Source organism: Rana temporaria, chromosome 11, assembly GCF_905171775.1.
Source record: "Rana temporaria chromosome 11, aRanTem1.1, whole genome shotgun sequence".
In the NCBI taxonomy this organism is placed as follows: domain Eukaryota; kingdom Metazoa; phylum Chordata; class Amphibia; order Anura; family Ranidae; genus Rana; species Rana temporaria.
In genome coordinates, this window is record NC_053499.1 from 153,005,627 (window position 1) to 153,032,885 (window position 27,259).

The window sequence follows — 27,259 nt, forward strand, 5'->3', positions numbered from 1 at the left end:
GACACGAAATGCCCCCAGCGGCGGATGCGGTACGGCATCCTAAGATCCGGCAGTGTAATTCAATTACACATGCCGGATCTTCTGCCTAACTATGGGAAACTGATTCTGTGGATCAGTTCCATAGTTAGAAACAGAGATACGACGGAGTAACAGCAGTTACGCCGGCGTATCCCTTTTGAGGATCTGGCCCAAAGTACTTTACACACAACGTACAGGGTGCTGATCCCAGATAATACTTTCTGCACATCAACTATTCACGGCTCTTTTCTTAGATTTGTCCTATGCATGAAAAGTCCAGGTAGTGCAGATATAGGCCCGGATTCACGTACGAGTTACGCTGGCGTATCTCCAGATACGCCGTCGTAACTCTGAGTCCGAGCCGTCGTATCTATGCGCCTGATTCTTAGAATCAGTTACGCATAGATTTGTATTAGAACCGACCGGCGTAAGTCTCTTACGCCGTCGTATCTTAACTGCATATTTACGCTGGCCGCTAGGGGCGTGTACGCTGATTTACGCCTAGAAATATGTAAATCAGCTAGATACGCCCGGCCGATACAGTACAGATACGCCGTTTACGTTAGGGTTTTCCCGGCGTAAAGTTACCACTACTATATGAGGCGTAGATGCGGCGTACCAATGTTAAGTATGGACGTCGTTCCCGCGTAGAATTTTGAAAATTTTACGCTGTTTGCGCAAGTCGTTCGCGAATAGGGCTGGGCGTCATTTACGTTCACGTCGAAAGCATTGGCTTCTTGCGGGTTCATTTGGAGCATGCGCACTGGGATACTTTCAAGCGTCATTTACGTGGGGTCACATAACATTTACATAACACATGCCCACATCTACCACATTTGAATTAGGCGGGCTTACGCCGGCCTATTTACGCTACACCGCCGCAAATTTCGTTTGAGAATACGGCACTTGCCTGTAAAAGTTGCGGAAGCGTAACGTAAATAGGATACATTAGGCCCGCACAAAGATACGCCATTCTACGTGAATCTGGGCCATAGTTATGTGTAAAGTGCTTTTTGTAAGAGAACTCTCCAAGGTTCTGATCTTTGATTCACATTTCGTATACAAACTGTCCAGGGTCCTGATCCATCCCAGATACACCTATTGTGATGAACTGTCCATGGTCCTGATCCCAGATACACTTATTGTGATGAACTGTCCAGGGTCCTGATCCATCCCAGATACACCTATTGTGATGAACTGTCCATGGTCCTGATCCCAGATACACTTATTGTGATGAACTGTCCAGGGTCCTGATCCCAGATACACTTATTGTGACGGACTGTCCATGGTCCTGATCCTTGGTTTAGTTTTATTGCACATGCTGTGCCGAGGGTCCAAGATACAGTTATGCTGGTGAACAGTCCAGGGTGCTGATCCTAGATACTTGGTTTAGTTTTGCACATGATGGGCCGGATTCTCATAATTTGCCGCATATTTATGCCGGCGTAGCGTATCGAATATACTATCAACTTGACCCCACGTAAATGACGTTTTTTTCATGCGCCGTCCGTGGGGGTATCCCAGTGCGAATGCTAGAAATCACGTCGCAAATAGTCAATGCTTTTGACGTGAACGTAATTTACGCGAAGCCCTATTCCCAAACGTTTTACACAAACGACGGAAAATTTGACGCTGGCCCGACGTCCATACTTAACATTGCGTACGCCTCATAGACCCAGGGGTAACGTTACGCCGGAAAAAGCCTTACGTAAACAACGTAAAAAAATGCGCCGGCCGGATGTACGTTCTGAGAATCGCCGTATCTAGCTAATTTGCATACTCTATGCGGAAATCAACGGAAGCGCCACCTAGCGGCCAGCGTAAATATGCACCTAAGATCCGACGGCGTACTAAGACGTACGTCAGTCGGATCTAGCCCCCATTCAGGCGTATCTTGTTTTGTGGATACAAAACAAAGATACGCTGAAGCATCCTAGAAGTTACGCGGCGTATCAATAGATACGCCAACGTAACTTCTTTGTGGATCTGGCCCATCTTGTTTTGCTAAAGTAGAATAGAGGGGAAATTATAGCGGAGAGTTACTTTTGGAACAAGGGCCACAAAATGTCACCAAGAAAATGGTTTTACTTACCCAAAAGAAGGGTTTAGTACTGGTTCTTCGTGAAATGTTAATTCTGCATTCAAGAAAAAGCTTAAAAGGCCAAAGGAGAATGATTAATGAACAATATAAATGCGCTTCAACTGTACATGCATGCTAGTATAACCAGAAACATACACATATTTTCACTGCAGTTGGTTATTATAAATGACTCTATGAAGGGCTTGGTGATTATTGGATACAGATTACATAAAGCCAGGAGATCTTTCCTGCCAGAGGGACCATGGTGGTTGTAGATTATCACAGCACGTATGCAATTAATTAGGAAGGAGAAAGGTCATACTTAAGACATGTTTTTGGTGACAGAATGGGGATACAATAATAATTATGGCTTAAAGGACAAATCACAGCTCACTAGCTTCATGGAGAAATAACTATAACATGTCTTTAAATTGTTAACCCCTGCGACCCCCTTAGCACCATCCTGCTGTACCTTTTACATTTAGTGCCAAATAAATATATTTTTTAAATTAGGAACTTTGATACCACGATTGCTCTTAATATTGCAGATTTGAATAGATACAATTACATTCTGTTGCCACCTTGCTGGGAATCTATGTGTGAGGTTCTTGGGTTGGATCCAAGCAGGGAAACGAGGATGGTCAAGGATAATCATAGCCACCAGCAAGATGCAGATAGGCTTTCATCAAGATACTTCTTCACCAGAGTGTCATGGATATGCAATAGTCTGCAGCTTACCTGTTTCCATCTGTCCATTAAGAGGCCTGACCCTGTTCTGGTTCCCTTCTTATCTCCTCTACTTCCTGTATGGCCCCACCCAGGCCATCCCAGGAAGTCTATATTAACTATTGCACTACAGGCCTGCAGTGCTGTTCAACAGTGTTGTTTGCTTAAGTTCCTGTCTGCAGTGTGCTACGATTATCTTCCTGTGTACCGTTTTTGGCTCGTCCCTGACTTCTCCTGTTTGCCTGTGCCCTTGACCTTTTGCCTGTGCCTCAGTGACCCTAGTCTGCCTGTTGCCCTGACCTCGGCTTACCCATCACTACCGTTGTCCTGCTTGCTGCTTCCCCTCTCTCTCTGTGGAGCGTGACCTAGGGGGTCCCAGGGGTCGCGACCTGGATCCAGCTGCGGTGAAGGCCATCCTCACCACTAGAGGCTCTGGTGAACACAAAGCTGGGTCTTAGACTCCGCGCCCTGGGCGATCTTGGGTTCACGCTTCCTCTCTGATTGCAGCAGTCGGCTATAGGGTTCACTACCCTGTGGTGCATCCCTGACCCCAACGGTGTGCACTTGCACCTGGCCACAGGTGACCTGACACAGAGTTCCCAATGGTTCCCTCTTCTCTGGACTCTGACCTTTGGGCTTTTTTCTACTCCTGTGGGGTCATCTCATCTATTCGTCCTCCGCTCCGACGGATAGAGGTGGGTATTTGGTCTCTATTTTTTTCACATATCTATGTGCACCCCGAAGGGTGTATTTCCTCAATGGGACTTAAAATTGGAGAGACTAGGTAATTGGATAATAATATATGGATCAAAAAGTTCTTTTAGAAAAATATAATTTATTTGAAAAAAAGGTTAAATAGTGAGTGTAGGAACGGCTAGTCTCATTGTACGAGACACATACAAGAAGTGAGGGAAGCAATATGGGACACAACATCGGCAACAAGATGTAAAACAGATAACAAACACAGATAACTGCAATATTACAGAGCCCGATACTGTCTGGAAAGTGAGACAGGAAAAACCCAACATTTCGAGGCTTCTTTTTCTTTCTGGTGAACACCTGATGACTCTTAGACTCCGCGCCCTGGGGAATCTATGCTGTAGCTCCCAGTGGGATCTGTGTCGGTGCTCCAGTGAACCTGCCTTCGTGAACCTCCCAGAGTTCAATCCGCAGCAGTCAGTCCTAGGGTCCACTACCGTAGCGGTGCACTCCTGGATCCTACGGAGTGCATCTGTCACCTGGACTCAGGTGACCGGACATGAAGGTTGTATTTTGAGATAACTGGAGTCAGTTGTCAAGACTAAAGGATGGAAAAAACATGTTGTCAAGAAACAAAGTTGAGGGAAGGTGGAGCATTAGCAAGGTCAGGAGAAAAAGTGTTGCGACTAAGGTCAGACTAAAGCCTAATGCCGCGTACACACGATCAGACATTCCGACAACAAAATTGTGAATACATTTCCGACGAATGTTGGCTCAAACTTGTCTTGCATACACACGGTCGCACAAATGTTGTCGGAAATTGCGAACGTCCAAAAACGCGGTCACGTACAGCATGTACAACGGCACAATAAAAAGGAAGTTCCATACCAAGTGCGACACCCTTTGGGCTCCTTCTTCTTATCTCGTGTTAGTAGAAGTTTGGTGAGAGACGATTCCCACTTTTCAGCCTCGTGCTTTTCAGTCCATTACTGCTCTTTGCAGCGTGACGGATGTGCTATCTCCATTACGGACGCTAGTTTTACCAGACCGAGTGCTTCTGTCTCGTACTTGATTCAGAGCATGCGTGGAATTTTGTGCGTCGGAATTGTCTACACACACTTGGAATTTATGGGAACGGATTTTGTTGTCGGAAAATTTGAGAACCAGCTCTCAAATTTTTGTTGTCGGAAATTCCCGACAGAAAATCTCCATCATGGTCGGAATTTACGACCAAAAGCTCCCATCAAACATTTGTTGTCGGAAATTCCGTGTGTACACGGCATAAGAATCACAGATTTCCTTCAAAAATGGAACTGAACAAATCCAGATGTATAGCAACACCCATTGACACATAGGAGTGCTTGGCCAAGCCTCCGCAGTTAGACAGGAGACCTGAGCCTATAATGCTGATAAATTCAGGTGAACTCTGGAGAGAAGTTTGTAGGGCTGGAGGATACAGAAGAGGGAGTGGGGGAGCAATAGGGCTGGGAAGTCTACCAGAAGAATTATAAGCAGAGGGAGCGGAGGTGGAATACACAAAGAATGAGGCAGTGGGAACTCAGCATGATGTAATCAAACTCCGGCCGCCTGTCTGGATGAGTCCTAATGTTCAGGAGAGTCTCTGACCTTCCCCATAGATAAGCCTCTGAAGTTTCAAACAAAGGTTTATCAGGAAACTTTCTATCGAAGTCGAAGAACAAGGACAAAAGGACATTACTATGGTTCATTTCCAATCAATTAAATACATTAGGGAGATATACATGAAATTGTTTTCACTTCCTATCTAGGTCTGAAATTAATTATGATGGAGGGGTGGACTGTTGCGTGGTGCAGGAGATAAACAGAAGGTGTTAGGGAATCTCAGTGATGACGGAGAAGGATCCACCTCACTGGCAACAGAACGAGTTTTGAAGGAAATTAAATAACTGCCTATAAACTTGGGTCCTAAAGTGTGCAGCAAATTTTGCAAATGGAAACTATTTTTTTTTCAAACATTGAAGTCAGTAACAAGTGGCTGCAGGTTGGGATCAAGCAAAAGGATAGTGTATGAGGCTAAATTGTGACAGTGCTGAAAGCTGAAAATTGGCCTGGGCAGGAAAGGTGGTAAAAGTGCCCAGTAGGCAAGTGTCCTTACGACAATAAGGGTACTCGGGTGGTTCCATAGGCGTGCGCACAGGGTGTGCCAGGTGTGCCCAGGCACCCACTAATCACCCACTGCAGCACAAATTCCCCCTACTGCCCTAGCGCCTCCCCTTCCCCCATCACAGCACTTCCAGCTTCCCTCCTCTCCTCTCCCGCTGGCTGTTGCTGTGGGGATGTTTAAGAATGAATGGGAGCAGAGGCCAGTAAATATATAATTTACTGGCCCCTTCCCTTTCTGAATGAAGATCGTGAGTGATCGGTATAGTGTGTTCGAGCTTTGGGGTGCCCACCCTAATGCAATAGGCTGCGCACACCTATGGGTGGTTCATTTTCAAACTGAAGGGTTCACTGATACTTTATCATTGCATAAAGTCTTTATTGGATGTATTGGGCCTTACGATTAATGTGTGACTCAATCACTTGGAGTGTCGACTTATGAGGAGTGAGGTAACCCACAAGTACAATCTATATTTTGTCTAGTTTATATAACTGGAGTGTTGCAATCCAATTGTTTCAAATAATAATAAAAATGCATTCAAAGTAAAAAACAAAAAACAAAACAAAACTCCCATTAGAATTAAATGTTCAGACATAACCAATGATAATAAGAACAGGGACCTTTGGGTTGCATAGTGCACACAGATCTCATTAAAATAAATAAAATAAAACAATAATGAAGAAAAAGAAATAGAATGAACATAATGGTTTTAGCAATAAAATGCACTGGGAACGGCTACAAAACCAAAAATGGGTTGTAAATGAATTGATCGATATTAATATTAAATTCCGCCAAACATTCACTAGAGTCTAATTAGCGGCAAAGTAAATTCTCAGCATATTAAAATCTAACCTACAGAGTAAAAAGCAGAAAAAATTAACCACTGGATGATGAAACAACAAAAGGCACTGAATAATGAAAGAGATCAGCAATATGGAATAAATAACAGAGGTTTCTGTTTTTTGCTGTCCATGTTACATTTGGGATCTGTATGCTTACTCAGCTATACACTGGAGTGATGCCCTGAACACACGATCGGTCCATCCGATGAGAACGGTCTGATGGACTGTTTTCATAGGTTAACCGATGAAGATGACTGATGGTCAGTCGTGCCCACACACCATCAGTTAAAAAAAACGATCGTGTCAGAACGCGGTGACGTAAAACACGCACATTTTTTTGTGCTGAAAATGCCCCCCTCTGCTTATACTCGAAACACCTTTTTGCGCCTGATCTTCCGGACTTCCGTAGGCCCCCTGGACCCCAAACTTGGCACACTCTTCCTCTACAAGTGTGCAAAGTTTGTTGTCTGGGGGACCTACGGCTGGGGAGCAACGATTTTTCAAAGCCGGGCACCCCTTCCATAGACTCCCATGTTAAACATCAGTCTAGTCATGAACACAGTGAGGCATGGGCACAGTGAGGCATGGATACAGTGAGGCATGGACACAGTGAGGCATGGGCACAGTGAGGCATGGATACAGTGAGGCATGGACACAGTGAGGCATGCACATGGACACAGTGAGGCATGGGCACAATGAGGCATGGGCACAGTGAGGCATGGATACAGTGAGGCATGGACACAGTGAGGCATGGATACAGTGAGGCATGGACACAGTGAGGCATGCACATGGACACAGTGAGGCATGGGCACAGTGAGGCATGGGCACAGTGAGGCATGCACATGGACACAGTGAGGCATGGGCACAGTGAGGCATGGGCACAGTAAGGCAAAGTGAGGCACAGTGAGGCATGCACATGGACACTCTAGGCTTATACTCAAGTCAATACGTTTTCCAATTTTTTTGTGGAAAAATTAGGTGCCTCGGCTTATATTCGGGTCGGCTTATACCCGAGTATATACAGTGGCCCAGATTCAGGTAGAATTTGCCCCTTTCTTATGGAGGCACAGGGCAGCGTTTTTGCCCTGCAGCCCCGCAAATTTACTGCGCTACCCGTGATTCACGGAATCGCAGTAGCTCCGTAAATTGCGGGGGCGCTGTGTAAACTTGCCCTGCGTAAGGGCGCCTAATGTAAATGATCCCGTAGGGGGCGGGAATCATTTAAATTAGGCGTGCTCCCGCGCCGAGCGTAGAGCGCATGCTCCGTCGGGAAACTTTCCCGACGTGCATTGCGACAAATGACGTCGCAAGGACGTCATTTGCTTCAAAGTGAATGTGAATGGCGTCCAGCGCCATTCACAAATCACTTACGCAAATCACGTAAATTTCGAACGTCGCGACGCGGGAACGTGGGTATCCTATAGCATTGGCTGCGCCTGCTATTAGGATGTGCAACCTTACGCGAAACCCGACGTACGCAAACTACGTAATTTGCGTACGCAGGACTCGCGCAACTTTGTGAATCGGTGTTAGTATGCAATTTGCATACTATACACTGATCACAATGGTAGCGCCCCCTATCGGTCATCGCTAGAATGCAGCCTAAGATATGCGTGGCATAAGAGCCTTATGCCACGCAGATTTTAGGCTGCAGTCGGCGTAACAAGCTCTCTGAATCAGGAGAACTCGTTACGCCTGGGCAACTAAGCAATTGCGCTGCGTAACTATGGTTACGCAGGCGCAATTGCTCTCTGAATCTGGGCCAGTATTTCCATTAAAAAAAAACTATTTCCACTTAATTTCAGCCCTGCCACAAAAGGACCAGCTGACATCATGTCAGTGATTCTCTCGTTAACACAGGTGTTGGTTTTGCCGAGGACAAAGCTGGAAATCACTCTGTAACGCTGATTGAGTTATGCCGCGTACAGACGATCGGACATTCCGACAACAAAACCGTGAATTTTTTTCCCCGACGGATGTTGGCTCAAACTTGTCTTGCATACACACGGTCACACAAATGTTAGCGGAAATTCCGATCACCAAGAAAGCGGTCACGTACAACCAGGGCCGTCTTTTATATTGATTGGTCCCTGGGCAAACATTTTGTTGGGCCCTCCTGAATCCACTTATCAATTATTTGCAGCCTATCAGCCGTCCAATCACAGCAGAGGACGAAAGGAGGAGCAGGTGGGAGAAGACATTGGGTCGGGGAAGAAATGGAGGACACCGGACACCACTCACCACCTGCCGCAGTCACCCGCTGGACCGCTACCCACCCAAGACAAGGTAAGCGCCGGGCAGATGGTTGGCGGGCGGGGGGCACAGTGGCAGCACTTGGGGCACAGTGGCAGGACTTGGGGTACAGTGGCAACATTTGGGGAACAGTGGCAACATTTGGGTCACAGTGGCAGCACTTGGGGCACAGTGGCAACATTTGGGGCACAGTGGCAACATTTGGGGCACAGTAGCAGCACTTGGGGCACAGTGGCAACATTTGGGGCACAGTGGGAGCGTTTGATGAGCACAGTGGCTGCATTTGATGGGCACAGTGGCTGCGTTTGATGGGCACAGTGGCTGCGTTTGATGGGCAAAGTGGCTGCGTTTGATAAGCATAGTGGCTACATTTGATGGCACAGTGGCAGCTTTTGATGGTACAGTGGCTGCGTTTGGTACAGTGGCTGCGCTTGATGGGCAAGGTGGCTGTGTTTGATGGGCACAGTGGCTAGATTTGATGGCACAGTGGCAGATTTTGATGGTACAGTGGCTGCGTTTGATGGTCACAGTGGCTGCAATCGATGTTTTTTTCCCCAGAATTTTTCAGTTTTGTCCATCATTGTAGATGGAAGGATGAGTCACGTTGGATACAAAGTAACATCAAACATCCCTTAAAAAGCAACAATACTGATCTCACTGTTCTCTACAAGCCCTACAATTCCATAAGGGTGACCAGAAGTCTATGTATTTCTGAAGACTACGGAAGACGGAGACACAAAGGGTCGACTTACTTTTTAATGGCTTAACATTTTTCGGGTCTATTTTTCGAGAGACGGGAAATTCATTGTACGCCGCGGTAATAACTTGGTTAAAACGGGTAAAAGAGTCGTGAGTCATAGAACAATATGAGAACTATGTTCTTCAGATTAATTTTATTCCTTGTGCTAAATTCAGCAGGTTCAGGCGTTCTGCTGAGTTTTTGATTACAAAGTGAATGAATCTAAAATGCTGTAAAGCAATGACCACTGTTCCAAACTTGGCTTTTTAATCACGGCTTTTCAAAAAGCTCCATGTAACATTTTTCATGTTAGGATGGTGATTATCTCCCCGATTCCATGTTGCTATGTGGTCTGTAAAGTATTTAGATGTCACTCATAAAGTTTTAAACAAGTTAAACAAAGTGGGAAGCCAATTGGTTCACCCTGCTATGTACCTTTAACCACTTAAGGACCAGACCAATATGCTGCTAAATGACCCAAGGGGTTTTTACAATTCGGCACTGCGTCACTTTAACAGACAATTGCGCGGTCGTGCGACGTGGCTCCCAAACAAAATTGGCGTCATTTTTTCCCCACAAATAGAGCTTTCTTTTGGTGGTATTTGATCACCTCTGCGGTTTTTATTTTTTGCACTATAAACAAAAATAAAGAGACAATTTTGAAAAAAATGCAATATTTTTTACTTTTTGCTATAATAAATATCCCCCAAAAACATATATAAAAATATTTTTTTCCCTCAGTTTAGGCCGATACGTATTCTTGTACCTATTTTTGGTAATAAAATCGCAATAAGCATTTATCGATTGGTTTGTGCAAAATTTATAGCGTTTACAAAATAGGGGATAGTTTTTTTTTTTTACTACTAATGGCGGCGATCAGCGATTTTTTTCGTGACTGCGACATTATGGCGGACACTTCGGACAATTTTGACACATTTTTGGGACAATTGTAATTTTCACAGCAAAAAATGCATTTAAATTGCATTGTTTATTGTGAAAATGATAGTTGCAGTTTGGGAGTTAACCACAGGGGGCACTGTAGGAGATAGGGTTCACCTAGTGTGTGTGTTACAACTGTAGGGGGGTGTGGCTGTAGGTCTGACGTCATAGATTGTGTCTCCCTATAAAAGGGATCACTCGATCGATGCAGCCGCCACAGTGAAGCACGGGGAAGCCGCGTTTACATACGGCTCTCCCCGTTCTTCAGCTCCGGGGAGCAATCTCAAGGGCGCGGCTAGATAGCCGCCCTCGTCCCGGATCGCTCGCCGCGGGAATCCGACCGCCGCATGTACCGGGGGGGGGTCCCGATCCCGGTCACGACCCCCGACCCACGTCTAGGCAGGGACGTAAGGTACGCCAATGTGCCTGTCCGTGCCATTCTGCCGACGTAAATGTACATGCAGCGGTCCGGAAGTGGTTAATTATTCATTCATGCTGGAACTTAAAGTGGTTGTAAACCTCAGACATAAAATATGAACAAAGCATATCCCTTTATTGTGTATACAGGGGAACCTCGGTTTACGTGTAATGCAGTTAACGAGCCCTTTGAATAACGAGCAACTTTTTTTTTTAAATCCTGACTCGGTTTGCGAGTGTTGTCTCACAAAACGAGAAGAATTAATGCTAATTGGGTGTGCAGTTACGCATTTGGCCAGAGGTGCGGGGGGCGCCGGTGACACTCGAAACAGTTCGGAGCCATTCTGAGCCGTTTGGAAATACTCAAAACGAAATCACTCGGAAACGCTCTGGGTCAGATTCTCAGAGGAGATACGACGGCGTATCTCCAGATACACCGTCGTATCTCTGAGTCTGGGCGGTCGTATCTATGCGCCTGATTCTTAGAATCAGTTACGCATAGATTTCTATTAGATCCGACCGGCGTAAGTCTCTTATGGCGTCGGATCGTAACTGCTTATTTACGCAGGCCGCTAGAGGCGTGTACGCTGATTTACGCCTAGAAATATGTAAATCAGCTAGATACGCAAATTCACAAACGTACGCCCGGCCGACGCAGTACAGTTACGCCGTTTACGTTAGGCTTTTCCCGGCGTAAAGTTACCCCTGCTATATAGTGGCGTACATGCGGCCTACCAATGTTAAGTATGGACGTCGTTCCCGTGTCGAATTTTGAATATTTTACGTTGTTTGCGTAAGTCGTCCGTGAATAGGGCTGGGCGTCATTTACGTTCACATCGAAATCACAGGAGCTGAAGAACGGGGAGAGGTGAGTGTAAACACACCTTCCCCGTTCTTCACAGTGGCAGTGTCATTGATCGTCTGTTCCCTGATATAGGGAAAGACGATCGATGATGTCACACGTCCATCCCTGCCCCCTACAGTTAGAAACACATATGAGGTCACACTTAACCCCTACAGCGCTCCCTAGTGGTTCACTTCCAAACTGCAATTGTCATTTTCACAGTACTACGCCGCCAAAATGTTTTTTTTTTTCGAATCCTCAAAGAATTTGCGCCGTAATTTATGGAGGCGTAGTGTATCTTTGGAGGCGTAAGGACGCGGAATTCAAATGGATGTGATGGGGGCGTGTTTTATGTAAATACGTCGTGACCCGATGTAAATTACGTTTTTTTTTAACGGCGCATGCGCCGTCCGTGGGGGTATCCCTGTGCGCATGCTCGAAATTAAACCGGAACAAGCCAATGCTTACGACGGTGACGTCATTCTACGCGAATCCCTATTCGCGAACGACTTACGCAAACGGCGTAAAAAAATCAAAATTCGACGCGGGAACGACGGCCATTCTTAACATTGAGTACGCCTCATAATAGCAGCTTTAACTATACGCCGGAAAAAGCCGAACGCAAACAACGTAAAAAAATGCTCGTGGATCGCCGTAACTAGCTAATTTGCATACTCGACGCGGAATCCGATGGAAACGCCACCTAGCGGCCGGCCGAAAAAATGCATCTATGATCCGACGGTGTACTAAGACGTACGCCTGTCGGATCGATCCGAGATGCAGTCGTATCTTGTTTTGTAGATACAAAACAAAGATACGACGCAGGAAATTTAAAATTACGCGGCGTATCAATAGATACGCCGGCGTAATTCTTTTGTGGATCTGCCCCAAAATGTCCTTCTTTTTCGGCCACCACTGTTCTTTAAATGTATTGAAGCATTTATAAAAAGCCATCTGGTAGCAGACAGAATACCTTCCTGTATTTATACCACTCGCTGCCTCACTGGAAGCAGAGAAACCATTATCTGGGCTCTCATTAACATTGTAGTCATCCATCACCACCTACATGTGCCAGGAACGGTGCTAGTAAACTCATGACATGTCAGGAACAGCAATGTTACAAAACTTTTGCTGCATTCTGGCTCCTGGCCCAGACTGGAGAAGGACCTTGTACTACATGAATGACATTTCTCAGCCTGTCCGCCTTTCTGCCGAAGCTGTAATGCTTGTCTTCACATCGGGACCTTTGCTTTCTGTGCAGTTTCTAACAGCGATGTTTGTGTTTGCTTGTTCTTTTTCTCGTGACCTGCGACTTCTGCTTGCGGAGGAAAATGAAGGGCAGATGTGATGCAACGTGGACGATTGGACCACGTGCTGTAACGTGATTAGACAAGGCTGAGATTGGCAGATGGCATTCAGTATGGACTTTAACGATTGCCAAAGGACCTCAAATTTTGGCAAATTATCCAACACAACCTCAAATAAGATTCTGAAGTTTTCTTGCTAAAAAATATAAATTGTACATAGAGGAAAGTGTGGGACTTTGAATGAGACACCTTAGACCAAAATTTTAAAACAAAGGGCCAGTTTATTGTCCTTCAGACTTTAGGAGGGCCGGATTGTGGCCAGCGGGGGCAGAAAATGTCCCGGGCCCAGCACCAGTGAGAATAAATATCGCCTCAGGGTTGGTGGTCAGTAGGAGGAGTAGGGCCCCTATCAGTAGGAGGAATAGTATCCCATCATTGGCATCAGTAGAAGAAATAGTACCCCCTTGTAGGTGTCAGTGGGAGGAATATTGCCTCATATTAGTTAGAGGAATAGTGCCCCAAGGGCCGGATAAAGCCTAGCAAAGGGCCACATCTGGCCCTCAGGCCGCAGTTTGTAGACCTCTGCCTTAGGCCTCGTACACACCACCGGATCTATCCGCTGGGATTTATCCGCAGATCAGTTCCAGCGGATAGATCCTGTGGTGTGTACGGCCCAGCGGATATTTATCCGCGGATATTTTTCCGGCCGATGGATTTCCAGCGGATAAAAATTTCTTAGCATGCTAAGAAATCTATCCGCTGGAATCCTGTCCAGCGGATTGATCCGGTGGTCTGTACAGACTCACCGGATCAATCCATCCGATCCCCTCCCTCGCATGCGTCGTAATGATTCGACGCATGCGTGGAAGTCTTTACCTTCCAGCGTCGCGCACGTCGCCGCGTCATCATCGCGGCGACGGCGCGACACGTCACCGCGGATGGATTCCGCGCGGATTTCGATCTGATGGTTAGTACAACCATCAGATCAAAATCCGCCAGAGGATTTATCCGCGGGAACGGTCCGGAGGACCGTTTCCAGCGGATAATCCTCTCGTGTGTACGGGGCCTGAGACGATGGTGTCTCCATCCCTAATCAATTGAGCAAAAAGGGGAAGGGGAAGGTTTGGGACTTTAAATAGCAGTTAAAGATAGGTCACTCTCAAACCATGAGTGACCAAGAACCATGAGGACCTTGGGTTGACTCTTGAAATAAAAAAAACTGTAGGACTGTATAAGATAAAGGGGGTTATTTTTATCTTTAAATCAAAAGCTGATTTGTTTCAAGGGTTTTGGAAATTCCCTTTGTAATGGTCAGGGGTTAACACAGTTTACGATATTCCATTCAACCAACCAAAGACAGCTTATCCGACACTCCAACAATCCAGCAGACACGATCCATTAGAATTCCCCAGAAGGACGAGACACACAGCTCTGTCTTTGGTTCAAAAACGAATGAATGCTTTAATGGTAACTCAGCCTTGTTATATACAGTTACAAGCATGCTACAGTAATCACAGGGACAATGAAACTCTCCACCCAAAACATTACACAATGGGTGCTTAACGAGTTCCCCCTCAATCCACATCCCAGACAGACATTCTGGCACCAAATCTAGAGGAGTTAATTACTACAGCTGACAAGTCACATTCCACATTTATTATCAATAGTATTTTCACACAAAACCGTGTCATTAGCATACACAATGAAAGGTCTTAGCACAATGGACAACAGAATGCAATCACAGCAAGCCCCATCACCACAGCCAGGTGGACTTAATTAACATCTCAACAGTCTATATTACACATTGAATGAGACACACTTATTGACCTGTTGGGGTCAGAATAAACCACCTGTAATATGTCAAGATATCCTGTAATACATGAATTATAATTTTTCAGTCATCCTATGCCCAAAAGGGACATAGGATGACCCTAGACCCAAGAGTCATTAGTGAAGCTGGCACAGGAGTACCCCACATCCTTCAAATGTCTCTGGGTATCATGGGCCATTCCGTTACACCCTTCTTCAGGGCTAATATCTATTTTTCTAATATACATTTTTTTCTTATTAATTAACTTAATTATTAGCCCCAAAGAAGGAAGCTTTCCAAACAGATCATCAGATCAAAAAATATGTTTTCATTTCAAATTATTATGGTTTCAAAAATAGAATTTTAAATTTTCCAATTAACATAAATCACTGGTCGGTACAAAAAAAGGAACCCAACCAATCAGAGGACCAAACTTCATTAAAAAATGATGGCTGAGATATAATTAGTAGTTATAAAAGACACAAACAATCATCCTGCAGATTTTGAATGTGGAAAACCCCAATGTGTTCTTCTTTTAATCACTGTGACTTTAATTAATGTAGAATAAGTAAAAGACTAAACATGATGAACTCATCACACTTTCATCACAATTTATGATCTGGGTAGCTCTATGCATAACATACAATGTGTTATCCTATTGATAGATCATAAAATAACCTGATTTGATCGACGTGATGTTTAATGGCAGCTGAAAAAAAGGAGCTTTTACTAGAAGAGATTCATAATTTAACAGCGATCAATATCCAATCAATGTGCTACTTAGACAATGTAATGTTATTCAATTCATCTTTACTGGGTGCAGATGGTAATCAGGAACCAAATGTAAAGTCAATACCAAAAAAACAAAGCCTTATTTATCATTTATATTATATGCAATCATTTATGTAAATGTCTAAACTAAGTGAAATAATATACAGTAAGATGTAAACTTCCTGACATACTGACACAAATACATGTAAACTGTCTCCCTCCTTTCCTCCATCCTTCTTTTCTTTTCTTCTACCACTGAGACAGGCGTCCTTCTCTTTTTCCCTTCTGGTTCTGCTAATTGTCCTTTCCTATTTCTTGTTTCTTTTCCTCTCTCTCTCTTTGATTTTATATTCCTACTCATTCTCTCCCCATCCTCTCACCTTGGCAGTCTGTCCGGATTCTATTCCCTAACATTCTTCCCCCTTGTCGCTCCCTCCCTCTCCTCTTTCCTAGTAACCCCCCCTCCTCCTCCTCCTTTTCTTCTACTGTCACTCTCTCCCTCCTCTCCCCATGACATTCTCACCCTTCATCTTCCTCTGACACTCCCTTCCTCTCCTCTCCATCTCCTCTCCCCATGTCACGCTCTCCCTCTACTCTCCTTCTGATACTTTCTCCCTCTCCTTTCCATGTCACTCTTTCCTTCCGTCTTCCTCTGACACTCCCTTCCTCTCCTCTCCCTCTCCTCTCCCCATGTCACGCTCTCCCTCTACTCTCCTTCTGATACTTTCTCCCTCTCCTTTCCATGTCACTCTTTCCTTCCATCTTCATCTGACACTCACTCCATCTCCTCTTCCTTTTCTCTTCCCTGTCACTCTCTCCCTCTGTCACTCTTTACCTCTCCTCTTCCCATGACTCTCTCGACTTCTCACCTCATGTCACACTTTCCCACTTCTGTCCCCTGTCACCTTCTTCCTCTCCTCTCCTCCGGCACTCTCTTTTTTTCCTTCTCCCCATGTCACTCTTTCCCTCTCCACATGTCCCTGTCTCCCTCTCCCTGTCTCTCTCTACCTCTCCTCTTTATATCACTCTCTTGACTTTTCACCTCATGTCACTCTTTTCCTCTTCTGTCCCCTGTCACCCTCTTTCAACCTCTCTCTCTCTCTCCTTCTCCTTTCCTCTCCTCTCATTTGGCACTCTCTTCTTTTCCTCTCCCCATTTCACTCTCTCCCTCTACCCAAGTCCCTGTCTCCCTCTCCATGTCCTCTCCTCTGGCACTCTCTTCCTTTCCTCTCCCCATACCACTCTCTTCCTCTACCCAAGTCTCTATCTCCCTCTCAATGTCCTCTCCTTTGGCACTCTGTTCCTTTCCTCTCCCCATATCACTCTCTCCCTCTACCCATGTCCATGTCTCCTTCTCCCTCTCCCTTTTCCTCTCCTCTTCCTCGTTCTCTCCTTCTTCTTCTTCTCCTCTCCCCTCCTCTGGCACTCTCTTCCTTCCTCTCCCCATATCACTCTCTACCTATACCCATATCAATGTCTCCTTTTCCCTTTTCCTCTCCCTCTTCTATCATCTGGCACTCTCTTCTAATCCTCTGCCCATATCACTCTCTCCCTCTACCCATGTCCCTGTCTCCCTCTCGTCTCCTCTGGCACTCTCTTATTTTCCTCTCCCTGTGTCACTCTCTCCCTTTACCCATGTCCATGTCTTCTTCTTCTCCCTCTCCTCTTCCTCTTGGTCTTCCTCTCCTCTTTCTCTCCTACTCCCTCTTCTTCTCCTCTCCCCTCCTCTGGCACTCTCTTCCTTCCTCTCCCCATATCACTCTCTCCCTCTACCCATGTCCATGTCTCCTTCTCCCTCTCCTCTTCCTCTTCCTCTCCTCTTCCTCTTTCTCTCCTTCCCCCTCTTCTTCTCCTCTCCCCTCTTCTGGCACTATCTTCCTTCCTCTCCCCATATCACCCCCTCCCTTTACCCATGTCTATGTCTCTTTCTCCCTCTCCCTCTCCCTCTTTCTCTCCTTCTCCCGCTTCTTCTCCTCTCCCTCCTCTGGCACTCTATTCCTTTATCTCCCCATATCACTCTCTCCCTCTACCCATGTCCCTGTCTCCTTTCCCTTTTCCCTCTCCCTCTTCTTCTCCTCTCCCCTCCTCTGGCACTCTCTTCTTTTCCTCTCCCCATATCACCCTTTCCCTCTACCAATGCCCCTGTGTCCCTTTCCCTCTCCTCACCTCTAGCACTCTCTTCTTTTCCTCTCCCCATGTCACTCTCTCCCTTTACCCATGTACCTGTCTCCCTCTGACACTCTCTTCCCCTCCCTCTCCTCTTGCTCACCTCTCCCTTGTTACTCTCTCCCTCCTCTCTTCTTCTTTCACTCTTTACCTCTTCTCTCATTCCCTATGTAAGGCTACAGCATTGGCATGCACAGGAGATGTGACAGGTCTGCCTAGGCACACCCTAATCACTGCATGCGGTGCCCTTATTGCCTGGCCTCCCCTTCTGCCCACCCCTCCCCCCACAGTGATGCTGATTACCCCCCCCCCCCCCCCCCGGTTGGTTCCTGTGGGGGATGTCTCAGAATGGAGAGTGGCAGAAGGGGCTTGTAGATATGTCATTTACCAGGCCCTTACTTTTCTAAATGAACACAGTAAACACACTCACTCACTGTGTTAATTCACAACTGAAGCATAGTAGACAGAGTCTGTTATGCTTCCGTTTGTGAAGGAACAGGAAGCCGCTCAGCACAGAGCACTTCCCATTCATTCACTGTGCCCAGTGCAACTGAGACTGCAGAGGAAGGCCTGTGTGTTTAAGCTTTGGGGTGCACACCCTAATGTAATGGGCTGCGCACACCTATGGGCTACAGTATGTTATACACCCTAATCACATTGCTGTGCTGTTTATTCAACCTCTACTAGAAGCTGAGGGTTGAGATAGATAGATAGATAGATAGATAGATAGATAGATAGATAGATAGATAGATAGATAGATAGATAGATAGATAGATAGATAGATAGATAGATAGATAGATACAGTGCCTTGAAAAAGTTTTCATACCCCTTGAAATTTTCCACATTTTGTCATGTTACAACCAAAAACGTAAATGTATTTTCTTGGGGTTTTATGTGATAGACCAACACAAAGTGGCACATAATTGTGAAGTGGAAGGAAAATGATAAATGATTTTCAATTTTTTTTTACAATAAATATGTGAAAAGTGAGGCGTGCATTTGTATTCAGCCCCCCTTTACTCTGATACCCCCAACTAAAATCTAGCAGAACCAATTGCCTTCAGAAGTCACCGATTTAGTAAATAAATCGATATTTATTTAATAATAAGATATTTATTTGTAATAAAAGAAAAATAAGCATTTATCATTTTCGTTCCACTTCACAATTATGTGCCACATTGTGTTGGTCTATCATACAGAATCCCAATCCCAATAAAATACATTTCCATTTTTGGTTGTAACATGTCAAAATGTGTTAAATTTCAAGGGGTATGAATACTTTTTCAAGGCACTATATATACCGTATTTATCGCGGTATAACGCGCTCCCGCGTATACCGCGCACCCCTAAAGTTGCTGTGAATCCTGTGGAAAAAAAGTTTTTTTTGTACTTACAGTTTTGGTGTCTTGCGCGGCGTCCATCGGCGGCCTCGTCGGGTCCGGCGTCCGTCTGCGGCTTCGGGTGTCCTCTTCGTCGGGTCCGGCGTCCTTCTGCGGCTTCGGGTGTCCTCTTCGTCGGGTCCCGGCGTCCTTCTGCGGCTTCGGGTGTCCTCTTCGTCAGGTCCGGCGTCCTTCTGCGGCGTCCTCGCGTCCTCCCCGCTCGTTGCCCGCGCCGAGTTTGAATGCTGCGCCGACATATACCGAGCGCAGTACACTCGTGTATCGTCGGGCAGGCTCGGCAACTCTCGCGCTGACGTCCTGTACGCTCAGGACGTCAGCGTGTGAGGCGCAGAGACTGCACGAAGATACACGAGTGTACTGCGCTCGGTATATGCCGGCGCAGTATTCAAACTCGTGCCGGGAAGGCGGGTATCGGCGTATATCGCGCACCCACGATTTTGCCCTGATTTTCAGGGCAAAATAGTGCGCGGTATACGCCGATAAATACGGTAGATAGTATAATAGATATCTTAGTGAAAAGGAGGTTGTTGGTTTAAGCTGCTGCACAAAATAGCAATACCTGAGCCTTCCTGCAACTTGCATTAAGAAATCCCATACATGTATTGATCTTCAATCTGAACTGTAATCTGATGACTTCATTATTTAGAAGAGGGTAAATGTCTCCAGTAACTCTTCAATAATTTACTTAACAAACATAGTTAGAGAAAATTCTCAATAGCCTATTGATCTCATTTCAGGATAATTTCTTGTCTCTTTATTATAGGGAAAAAAAAAAAAAAAAATTGTCCATTAGTGTGTTGGTAGAAAAAGGTATTCTTGATTGGATAAGTATTTATAATAAAAAGGTAATCTTCTGTGGTCTACAGTTTTTATTTTAAAAATATAAAATGTGATGAGGGTTTAATTTTAATGACAGTGGGGTAGATTCAGAGAGAATTTACGCCGGCGTATCCATAGATACGCCGCGTAAATTCAAATCTGCGCCGGCGTATCTACTTTCTGTATTCAGAAAGCTAGATACGCCGACATTAGCCTAAGATACGACTGGCATAAGTCTCTTACGCCGTCGTATCTTAGGGTGCATTCTGACGCTGGCCGCTAGGGTCGCTTCCGTTGTTGTCGGCGTAGAATATGCTAATTACCTAGATACGCCGATTCACAAACGTACGTGCGCCCGGCGGTAGTTTTTTACTTCGTTTGCGTAAGTCGTTTTCGGCATAACGTTGCTCCTGCTATTAGGTGGCGCAGCCAATGTTAAGTATGGACATCGTTCCTGCTTCAAAATTTTAAATGTTTGCGTCGTTTGCGCAAGTCGTTCGCGAATAGGGCTGGACGTAATTTACGTTCACGTCGAAACCAATACGTTGTTGCGCCGTACTTGGAAGCAATGCACACTGGGATATGTACACGGACGCCGTTCGTAAATCACGTCAATCACGTCAGGTCATCACATATTAGTATAAAACACGCCCCCCTTCCCCATTTGAATTACGCGCGCTTACGCCGGCCCCATTTACGCTACGCCGCCGCAACTTACGGAGCAAGTGCTTTGTGAATACTGCACTTGCTCCTGTAAGTTACGGCGGTGTAGCGTAAAGGCGATACGCTGCGCCGCCGTAAGAGGAAGCGCAGCTACGTGAATCTACCCCAGTGTGTTTCTAAATAAAAATAGATGCTGCATTCTACTAGTACATCTTTTTTTTTTCTAAAATACAATAGAGATATATCAAGGCCTAGCTGCAAATAAATGTAAGTATTGTGGGGAATAGGGATGAGCCCGTCTGTTTGCCGAATAGCGAACAATTTGGGGTGTTCGCGGCAAATTCGAAAGCCACGGAACACCCTTTAAAAGTCTATGGGAGAAATCAAAAGTGCTAATTTTAAAGGTTAATATGCAGGTTATTGTCATAAAAAGTGTTTGGGGACCCGGGTCCTGCCCCAGGGGACATGTATCAATGCAAAAAAAGTTTTAAAAATGGCTGTTTTTTTCGGGAGCAGTGATTTTAAAAATGATTAGAGTGAAACAATAAAAGTGGAATATTCCTTAAAATTTTCGTACCTGGGGGGGGTGTCTATAATAAGCCTGTAAAGTGGCGCATTTTCCCATGTTTAGAACAGTCTCTTGCGATTTTTTTTAAGAAAAATATGTGGAAGAATACGTATCGGCCTAAACTGAGGAAAAAAATAGTTTTTTTATATATTTTTGGGGGATATTTATTATGGTAAAAAGTAGAAAATATTATTTTTTTTCAAAATTGTCGCTCTATTTTTGTTTATAGCGCAAAAACGAAAAACCGCAGAGGTGATCAAATACCACCAAAAGAAACTCTATTTTTGGGATAAAAAGGACGCCAAATCACAAAAAGTGCTCTGGTCTTTGATCAGCAATATGGTCCGGGGGTTAAGTGGTTAAAAACGATCGTGTGTGGGTTCTAGAGCATTTTTCAGGATCTAAAAAATGGGCATTAAAAATGTTGAACATGCTCTATTTTTTCACGACGTTTTTAACGTTGTCGTTTTTAAGGTTGTAAAAAATGGTCGTGTGTGGGCTTTTGACGACGTGAAAAAAACACGCATGCTCAGAAGCAAGTTATGAGGCGGGAGCGCACGTTCTGGTAAAACTAGCGTTCGTAATGGAGTAAGCACATTCATCACGCTGTAACAGACTGAAAAGCGCAAATCGTCTTTTACTATCACGATATCTGCAAAAGCAGCCCCAAGGGTGGCGCCATCCGCATTGGAACTTCCCCTTTATAGTGCCGTAGTACGTGTTGTACGTCACCGCGCTTTGCTAGAGCATTTTTTTTTCACGATCGTGTGTAGGCAAGCCCGTTTTAATGATCGGGTTGAAAAAAATGTCGTTTTTTTCTAGACCCTTAAAAACTTAGGCCCAGATTCTCGTATCTGGGCGTAAAACTGCGGCGGCGTAACGTATCTCGTTTACGTTACGCCGCCGCAAGTTTTACAGGCAAGTGCTTTATTCACAAAGAACTTGCCTGTAAAGTTGCGGCGGCGTAGCGTAAATCCCCCGCCTAATTCAAATGAGCCGGGTAGGGGGCGTGGAGCATTTAAATTAGGCGCGTTCCCACGCCGAACGTAATGAGCATGCGCCGACCCAAAAATTTCCCGACGTGCATTGCCCTAAATGACGTCGCAAGGACGTCATTGGTTTCGACGTGAACGTAAATGGCGTCCAGCCCCATTCACGGACGACTTACGCAAACAACGTACATTTTTAAATTTTGTCGCGGGAACGACGGCCATACTTAACATTGGTTGCCCCTCATATAGCAGGGGCAACTTTACGCGTCGCAAATCTAACGTAAACGTCGTAACGTCGTAACTTCACTGCGTCGACCGCGCATACGTTCGGGAATTCGCGTATTTTGCTAATTTACATACTCGACGGGGAAAACGACGGAGGCGACACCTAGCGGCGAAAACAAAATTGCATTTAAGATCCGACAGCGTAAGAGCGTGTCGGATGTAATGGATATCTATGCGTAACTGATTCTAAGAATTAGTCGCATAGATACGACGGGCCAGATTAGGACTTACGACGGCGTACATTGCGTTGCGCCGTCGTAAGCCCTTTGAGAATCTGGGCCTTAATTTTCTGGAACCCGAAAAACGGTCGTGTGTACGCGGCATAAGAAATGGTTGAAGGAAGGAAATTTATTTTCATTTTTTGTTCTTTCTTTTTTCCACTTTTGGTTTTGACAGCCGTAAACCAAAAAAAAAAAAGTAGAATATCTAAAATCTTTGAGGACCTTTGAGGAATCAGCTGGACAAGATGTTTTTTTTCCTGGAGCTTTGCCCTGACTTCTTCACACTCTGGAGGGAGATTGTCTGTCAGTTCAAACACATTTCACTTTTTTTTTTTACAGAAGAGCTGAAATACATGAAAAAAACATATACATGGACGTGTGCATACTGGTATGGAAATGGAAGCACTCAAAGGTCTTGCAAAGTGGAAAAAGAGAAATTTGAAGTTTTAGGTGTGGAGCTTTCATCACGTCGCACAAACTTAGGCCCGGATTCTCGTACGAGTTACGCCGGCATATCTCCAGATACGCCGGCGTAACTCTGAGTCCGAGCCGTCGTATCTATGCGCCTGATTCTTAGAATCAGTTACGCATAGATTTGTATTAGATCCGACCGGCGTAAGTCTCTTACGCCGTCGGATCTTAACTGCATATTTACGCTGGGCGCTAGGGGCGTGTACGCTGATTTACGCCTAGAAATATGTAAATCAGCTAGATACGCAAATTCACGAGCGTACGCCCGGCCGACGCAGTACAGATACGCCGTTTACGTTAGGCTTTTCCCGGCGTAAAGTTACCCCTGCTATATGAGGCGTGCCAATGTTAAGTATGGACGTCGTTCCCGCGTCGAATTTTGAAAATTTTACGTCGTTTGCGTAAGTCGTTTGCGAATAGGGCTGGGCGTCATTTATGTTCACGTCGAAAGCATTGGCTTCCTGCGGGTTAATTTGGAGCATGCGCACTGGGATACTTTCACGGACGGCGCATGCGCCGTTCGTAAAAAGCGGCATTTACGTGGAGTCACGTAAAATTTACATAACACGCGCCCACATCTACCACATTTGAATTAGGCGGGCTTACGCCAGCCTATTTACGCTACGCCGCCGCAACTTTGGTTTGAGAATACGGCACTTGCCTGTCAAAGTTGCGGAGGCGTAACGTAAATAGGATACGTTACGCCCGCACAGAGATACGCGGTTCTACGTGAATCCGGGCCCATTCTATCTTCAAAAAAAAAGATCGCTTTGGTTGGACGTGTCCTAGGATTTAGTGGGATCCTAGGACACGTCCAACCAAAACTATCTTTTATTTTTTTGAGGATAGAATGGGGAAGGGTTGGGGCCCCCTTTTGGATTCTGGTGGCTCATCAAAGGAGCATGTGTGCTACATCAAAGCTGCTCTACAAAACCATAAATCCTTGGCCAACAAAAAAAACATTTGTTTCCTTTGCTCCCTTTTACGGCAAAGCCCAACAATTTATGTGGACAGGCATGGGCCCTCCTGGAGCAGAGAACCGCCTGCCGCCTGAAGCTGAGAAGCGCGCGGGGGGGAGGGGGGGCTGCCGTGATTTGAGAAGCGGGGGGGCCTTTACAAAGAAAAGAAGAAATAAAGAAAAATATATATAAAAAAAGGGGGGTAGCCATCCGGGGCCCTGGGGACCTCTGGGCCCTTTAATAAGAATAAATAAAAAAAATATATATACACTGTATATATATTTTTTTTAAAAAGGGGGTTATAATCTGGGGCCCTTTAATAAAAAAAAAGATATATAAATAAAAAATAAAAGAAATAAAAAAATATATATAAACAAAGATTGTTTTTATAAAAAAAAGGGGGTTGTCATCCAGGGCCCTGGAAATCTCCGGACCCCTAAAAAAAAAAAAAAAAAAAATGGCCCTTTAATAAAAAATAAAATAAAAATATATTAAAAAAATATATATATTTTCATAAAAAAAAATTAAAAAAAGGGGGGGTTGCCATCCGGGGCCCTGGGGGCCTCCGGACCTCTAAAAATTTTTTAATAAAATTGCCCCTTTTAATAAAAAATAAAATAGAAATATATTAAAAAATATATATATTTTTTTATAAAAAATAAATAAAAAAATGGGGGGTTGCCATCTGGGGCCTTGTGGGCCTCCGGGCCCCTGGGAACCTCCGGACCCCTACAAAAAAAGGGGGGCTGCCATCCGGGCCCCTGGGGACCTCCGGGCCCCTTACAGGTGTACTGCCTGTACCCCCCTGATGGCGGCCCTGCGTAAAATTATTATTTTGATGTTTTTGATTTTTTTGGGGGGTTTTAGAGCAATACTGGTAACAAAAAAGGAATAAAACATTTGAAACTCAGCTTGTTTTCAACTGTTCTCAACTGGAAGGTAGCAATTTTCGCAAAGAGACTTTAACCACTTGACCACTGGGCACGAAAACCCCCTTAATCACCAGACCAATTTTCAGCTTTCGGTGCTCTCACAATTTGAATGACAATTACTCAGTCATACAACATTGTACCCATCTGAAATTTTTGTCCTTTTTTTCCCACAAATAGAGCTTTCTTTTGGTGGTATTTGATCACCTCTGCGGTTTTTATTTTTTGCGCTATAAAAGAAAAAAGACTGAAAATTCTGTAAAAAAAAAAAAAAAAAATCTAGTTTCTGTCATATTAGCAGGTTATTTCTCACACACAGCATATGCATACTACAAATTACACCCCAAAACACATTCTGCTATTCCTCCCGAGTATAGCGATACCACATGTTTGCGACTTTTACACAGCGTGGCCACATAGAGAGGCCCAACATGCAGGGAGCACCATCAGGCGTTCTGGAGCACCCAGGCCAATTCTGACATTTCTCTCCTACATGTAAAAATCATCATTTATTTGCTAAAAAAATTACATAGAAACCCAAAACATTATATATGCTTTTTTTTCAAAGACCCTAGAGAATACAATGGCGGTTGTTGCAACTTTTTATCTTGCACGGTATTTTCGCAGCAATTTTTTGAACGCGTGTTTTTAAAAAAAAAACAGTTTTGTGCTTAAAAAAAAAAAAAACAGTAAAGTTAGCCCAATGTTTTTGCATAATATGAAAGATGAAGTTACGCCGAGTAAATAGATACCCAACATGTCACCCTTCAAAATTGCACACGCTCGTGAAATTGCGCCAAACGTTGCTACTTAAAAATCCCCATAGGCGACGTATTGCAAGGTATTGGAGTATTGAGGGTATTGCGGAGTATTAGGGGGGTATTGCAGAGTATGGGGGGGGTATTGCAGAGTATGGGGGGGGTATTGCAGAGTATGGGGGGGGGTATTGCAGAGTATGGGGGGGGTATTGCAGAGTATGGGGGGGGTATTGCAGAGTATGGGGGGGGTATTGCAGAGTATGGGGGGGGGTATTGCAGAGTATGGGGGGGGGTATTGCAGAGTATGGGTGGGTATTGCAGAGTATGGGTGGGTGGGTATTGCAGAGTATGGGGGGGTGGGTATTGCAGAGTAAAATAAAAAAAATGATGAGTGCAATACTCTGCAATACCCCACCCCATACTCTGCAATACCCCACCCCATACTCTGCAATACCCCACCCCATACTCTGCAATACCCACCCCCCCAGGGTGGGTATTGCAGAGTATGGGGTGGGGTATTGCAGAGTATGGGGTGGGGTATTGCAGAGTATTGCACTCATCATTCTTTTTTTTTTACTGCAGAGTATTGCGCAGGGATGGCTGGATCTGTGACTGCAATTGTCACAGATCCAGCCCACAGTGCGGCGGCTGCTGCTGCCGCCCGATCCCCCCCCCCTCCCTCTCCTCTCACACTGTACCGAACGGTACAGAGAGGAGAGGGAGGAACCGGCGTCATTACATGACGCCGGTTTGTTTACAAGTGATCGCGCCGTCATTGGACGGCGCGATCACGTGGTAAGGAGCCGCTTCCATTGGCTCCTTACCGCGAGTGCTGTTGCTGCGGGTCCCGTAGACCCGGCGAGCACCGGCGATCGCGTGTGCGCGCCCGCTCGGGCGCGCACAACGCAGTCTCTGGGAGGACGTACATTGACGCCCTCCTAGAGTACAGGAACCGCTCTGTAGCCGTATTTTGGCTATAGGGCGGTTACCAACTGGTTAACACGGGGCAGGAAAGAAGCCCTTGATCTGACACACAACACCGTATTTCCTGTGATTTCCCAAGGAGATGGAAAGCACGTAATATAATCTTTGCATCTCCTCTGATGCTACATCTCTTAAGAAATTCTTCCGTCAACCTGTACATGAAATTCTTTCAAGAGTCATCCCCTTGAAGAATTGAAATGGTCTTCCCAAGAGGCAATCCCTTTTAAAAATTTAAATACAGATTTCACTGTGAATAGCTAACAAGGCTGCGACGTTTTCTACTTTCTAAGCAGATGCATTCATTTCCTTGGCTTTCAGGGACCTCTGTGGTTATGTGTACCATGTTAACAAGTCTGAAGTCACCTCCTTTGGCCAAAGACGAGTCGCTCTGGTCTTTGTTTTGTTTTTTTATTTGTCTTAAAGGGTCATTTCAAACAAAACTAAAACAATTTAGAAGAG